Source organism: Coregonus lavaretus (genome assembly GCF_964263955.1).
Source record: "Coregonus lavaretus genome assembly, chromosome: 31".
Taxonomy (NCBI): Eukaryota; Metazoa; Chordata; class Actinopteri; order Salmoniformes; family Salmonidae; genus Coregonus; species Coregonus lavaretus.
The window spans coordinates 3,789,822-3,795,859 of NC_140018.1; positions in this window are offsets into that span (position 1 = coordinate 3,789,822).

Genomic DNA, 6,038 nt, shown 5'->3' on the forward strand with positions numbered 1-6,038 from the left:
ATCTGTAATTTTAGTCCCGTCCGAATCTGCCATGTCAGTAACTTGTACATGGCAGGACAGAAACAAATCCAGCCAGAATAACCTACTGTTGTTTTGGCGAACTCCAAGGTCCTCTGATTATACTAGTCCTGTGCGAATCGACATCCCCGTGTTGAGAGAAATGTCTGAGTTGGACACGTGGTTTGCGCAAGAAAATAAAATAATAACTGATTGGATAAATTGAATGAAGTGCTGCTCATAGCCTATATAGGAAGGTCCTACATGTATCAACATTGAAGGTGAATGCTTTTGTTCATATGTTTTGTGCATATGAATTGAATATTGCCAAATGCATCAGTAAAAAATAGTGACTATTTAATGTAACCCTTACTGTTAATAGATCGCAAAGCAGCATAGAACTGACCTAAACGTTTGGAAATGATAAGTTAACTTTCGCATCCATAGCCTTAAAACGCATCTCAAGTGCACTGTTAAGCTCACATCTGAAGGCTGGGGGGGCATTAAGGACGTCTACTGCGGATCGCTAAAAATATCTGAATGATTATGATCACACTTCCTCAATTCAAATATTATGGCGACACTATACCAAAGATGGTTTGGTATGGTTTAGAAACTTGGGAACCAAGCTTTAGTTATCAGTGTAGAACTGTTATCGCCTGGACTATCTTCGCGCCTAGAAAAACCCAGTCAAAACTGTCAATTTATTGTCTGTAGCCATGAAGTGCTCATGAATAAAAATGCTGATCTCTTGCAGACTGGATAATTTGTTTAATTCATTATTAAACCAGAGCCTTACACCCTCTGGGAGTTATTCAGAGCTTGAGTATTAGAGATATAAATTCTTGTGACAATTGGTCCTTCGAGCCGGATCTCAATATCCGTTTTCTGTCGTTCCGGGGGACACCGAAAACCGTGCACGGGCGGATGATACATCCGTATAGACAAAGACCTGGCCTCTGATTGGGGGTTCATTACAGGCCGGTGGCAAAACTGTTAGACGACAGAAACGGTGACGAGACCACAAAAATTGATATCCCAGCTGCAAGGATAAGGTCAGTAATTTTTATTCATGAATTTTGGGGGGATTGATATCTTGAAACTGCAGTAGGAAAAATGTTTACTGTTTAAATCTGCTGTAGTGAGGGTAGTAATCCGTCGATAATCCAATAAGGGATCGTCATCCGGTATAACCGTTTTTAGACGTTTATCTAGAGAAAACCATGCGCCAGTATTCTAGATAGATATAAAGCAGGGGGATGTAAGATCAAAAGGTTTGAGTGTTTGAGTGTGGGTCCGCAATGACTCCTGGTAGTAGAGGCCATTACCAAAAATAAACTACCTTGTGTTGAGACAATCTGGGATTGTCAATAAGTATACAAGCAGGAAGTAAACTTCTGCGTTTTTAGATGTTTATCTAGAGAAAACCCAATGCGCCAGTATTCTAGATAGATATAAAACGGGGGTGAAACTTCAGGGAAGGAAATAGTAACACCTAGATAGTCGACATGGGAGGTCAATCCTCAAAGGAGGTCCTGGAATTAACCGGGGATGAGAGGTATATGGAGTTAAAGGATAAAAGGAATATATATACAATAGACCCAGATGGAGGAAAAGGTATTGGTTTATTGGACGTCTCAATGTAGACAAGTTAGAGTCTATGATTAAACTGATGCATGTAAACTGTGGTACTGATCTGAAAAAAAAAATATTGATTTGCAGAGGGTTTAGATACAGCCAAGGTGTGGTTATCAGAAGCTAGAAGGAGATAGTAAGTGAAGTGAAGGTTGTGTGAATATGAGAATGAGGTTATCTGAAGTTTGGAGAATAAGCTGTTGATATAATGATTTTGGGGGGGGGGGGGGGGGGGGTGAATAGTGACCAGTCTATAGGATTCTGTGAGGATTCTATGACTGGGGGGGAGGGGTCTAGGTAGTAAAGTGATAAGTGCTGGCTTGTGTGCCCAAACACGTAGACGTACAGAGGGGGGAGGTGGCAGACAGTAAATCAATCATGTGATAGGAATAAGACTAAAATCTGGATTTTCTGATTAAAATCTAGATTTTCTGATTATAGTTCAACTATGGTTATGGGTTGTGTAAATTAATAAAACAGCCAGTGTTGATTTTGGGATGTAAGACTGGGATGTAGTAGTTTGCGGGGTTCAAATTGAACGACTCACTTTATTCAACAGGAATAGTGGGGGGAGGAAGAGAGTTCTTTTTTCTGTTGCCGAATGAGTTGATAGTTTAAAAACAACTGAGAATAGAGTTAAATGTATGCTTGTCGACGATAGCTAGTATTTGTTTTATTATTTAGAGCCTAAATCAGAAAGGACAGTTACAGAAATTGAATAGCGGACTGGAAATTGCGATAGAGCTGTGACAATGATTTGAATTGAGAACAAAAGGAAAATAATTTACGGTTCTAGTTCGCGGGTAAAAGAGAGTCGTACTTGCTGGACTGGATCGAGGAGGTTGAATAGTTGAATGAAAAGCATTTATTTGACAAATTCTAATTGTTATTACCTTATTCTATAGGTTGCGTAACACAAGTGGTGTATGCAAATAATTTGTGAATTCTAAAACTATAATTTGTTTTCGTTACGTGGACCAGTAGATTGCAAGTAGCTTTAGCTATTATGCTGATGGGATAGCACCAACTTTATGTAGGTTCTACATTTGTTGAACAACAAGTTGGTATTTGAAACTAAATTAATGCAATAGGCTGCAGTAATAACATTATCAGAAAAATCCACAATCTAATGCGAAACAGCTATTACCTATGTCATTGATTCAGATTCAGAAATCTAGGTAGGAGAATTTAGGATAGGGACTAGCTGTCCAGATATAGACAAAAAAGGATGAGTTAAGGAATAAATGCCAAGACAAAATACAGAACGATACGTGTGAGGTTTTTGAATTGGCAACAATTGAATTAGCTCTGCAGTAAGAACAGAAACCATACCTCACCTTAACAGTATTGGGGGGGAAATGTTTACATTCTTGTGTGACACAGGGGCATGTCGCACAGCGATCTGTGCAGTTGGCAGGCCCGAAGGGATTAGGATTAAGGGGGGGGGGGGGGGGCATCCATTTATAGAGCGGTTATCAGTTCCTGTGACTTTACAACATGGAAATTCAGGAGGAGAAGTATGCATACCTGTACTGATATCAAGCCTATGACCAGTTAATCTACTAAAAAGAGATGCTATGACTCAGTTGAACATAGCTGAAACACAGACTGAGAGGGGTATGAAGGCATATGTGGTACGGGATAACATGGTAGTGAGCGGGGAGGGAGAGCCAGGCTATAACCAGGAATTTTGAAAAGTTTGAACCTCAGGAAGGAAGCCAAATTTTAATTTATGTAGATGATATTCTATTGGCTAATCCCACTCAAGAGGAATGTAAGAAAGATACACTCCAATTGTTAACCTTTATGGAAGAACAGGGACACAAAGTTTGCAAAATAAAACTTCAACTTTGGCAGAGCAAGGTGATTTACATAGGACATACCATAACTCAGGAGGGGCGAACGTTAAACTCATCCAGGAAAACTGCTATACTTGGAGCACCAAAAAACTGTTAAACAAGAAACAAATGATTAACTTTTTGGGAATGATAAACTACTGTAGAGTGTGGGTACCCCATTATGCACTGTATACTGGTAAATAAAGTGATCTTATCTATGGGAAGGCAATGGCAGCCCATGATAAAATAATTTGGAACTCCGAAGCGGAGGAACAATTCATAGAGGTAAAAAAAAAAAGTTGCTCACTTGCCAAACAGTCTTAGCTTTTGATGAGGGAGATTTTTTTTAGTGGACTATGAGATAAAACTGGGTTAATCACGAACATAGAGTTAGAATTCTTTGTTGCTAGGCAAATAACTGAATTGGGTAATTTCACTGTATGTGTGTGTATGTTTGAAAGATTTAAGTATGGACCTGTCATGTCTAACCATCAGTCTTCAGGTCAAGCCCGGGAGAGCCGGGGTTGAACAGAGTTTAAACTAAACATGAGTGTTTTTACAAGATAAAGGATTGATTGATTGTATTACTAAGGATAATTTACCAATATTACCTAAGTGATTGTTTAGATATGTGGCAATATTGACACATGGGCAGAGACAAGTGTCAACAGGGGGGATGATGGTAGATGGTAGGATTAAAGATAACTAGACGGAGGAGAGGACTAAATACTTAAAGAAAATGAAAACATATTTGGATACAGTCTATAGTACAATGTCTACCGATAGTATTAATGACGATTAGGATAACTCCAGATGAAGAAGGGTTATCCCCCTTTGAAAAAGTTTTTGGGAGACCATATACAGTGAGGGAAAAAAAGTATTTGATCCCCTGCTGATTTTGTACGTTTGCCCACTGACAAAGACATGATCAGTCTATAATTTTAATGGTAGGTTTATTTCAATAGTGAGAGACAGAATAACAGAAGATTTTCTATGAGATTAAGGTCTGGAGACTGGCTAGGCCACTCCAGGACCTTAATATGCTTCTTCTTGAGCCACTCCTTTGTTGCCTTGGCCGTGTGTTTTGGGTCATTGTCATGCTGGAATACCCATCCACGACCCATTTTCAATGCCCTGGCTGAGGGAAGGAGGTTCTCACCCAAGATTTGACGGTACATGGCCCCGTCCATCGTCCCTTTGATGCGGTGAAGTTGTCCTGTCCCCTTAGCAGAAAAACACCCCCAAAGCATAATGTTTCCACCTCCTTGTTTGACGGTGGGGATGGTGTTCTTGGGGTCATAGGCAGCATTCCTCCTCCTCCAAACACGGCGAGTTGAGTTGATGCCAAAGAGCTCGATTTTGGTCTCATCTGCCCACAACACTTTCACCCAGTTCTCCTCTGAATCATTCAGATGTTCATTGGCAAACTTCAGATGGGCCTGTATATGTGCTTTCTTGAGCAGGGGGACCTTGCGGGCTCTGCAGGATTTCAGTCCTTAACGGCATAGTCTGTTACCAATTGTTTTCTTGGTGACTATGGTCCCAGCTGCCTTGAGATCATTGACAAGATCCTCCCGTGTAGTTCTGGGCTGATTCCTCACCGTTCTCATTGCAACTCCACGAGGTGAGATCTTGCATGGAGCCCCAGGCTGAGGGAGATTGACAGTTATTTTGTGTTTCTTTCATTTGCGAATAATAGCACCAACTGTTGTCACCTTCTCACCAAGCTGCTTGGCGATGGTCTTGTAGCCCATTCCAGCCTTGTGTAGGTCTACAATCTTGTCCCTGACATACTTGGAGAGCTCTTTGGTCTAGGCCATGGTGGAGAGTTTGGAATCTGATTGATTGATTGCTTCTGTGGACAGGTGTCTTTTATACAGGTAACAAACTGAGATTAGGAGCACTCCCTTTAAGAGTGTGCTCCTAATCTCAGCTCGTTACCTGTATAAAAGACACCTGGGAGCCAGAAATCTTTCTGATTGATAGGGGGTCAAACACTTATTTCACTCATTAAAATACAAATCAATTTATAACATTTTTGACATGCGTTTTTCTGGATTTTTTTGTTGTTATTCTGTCTCTCACTGTTCAAATAAACCTACCATTAAAATTATAGACTGATCATTTCATTGTCAGTGGGCAATCGTATAAAATCAGCAGGGGATCAAATACTTTTTTCCCCTCACTGTAGAATGCCCGAGTTAGGCAGACTAGAACAGGCAGACATAGAAGTAGAAGACAAGTTGGCAGAACATATGAGGAGACTGTTCATTAACCAAACACGTATGTCAAAGGTTTTGTGCCCCACAGGGGAACTAAAGGAGGAGGTGACCCACTCTATCCAACCAGGTGACTGGGGATGGATCCAATCCCTAAAGAAGAAAGACTGGAAGCAGCCCTGTTGGGAAGGCCCCTATCAGGTTCTTTTAGTCACCGCATTTGCCATTAGAATAGCAGAAAGAGCAACCTGGATCCACGTTACCCACTGCAAAAAGGTAGGAACACATACAAGCACCACTGAACACACGCAGAGATAGAGAGAAGAACTAGACCAATAGGGTCTGGGGA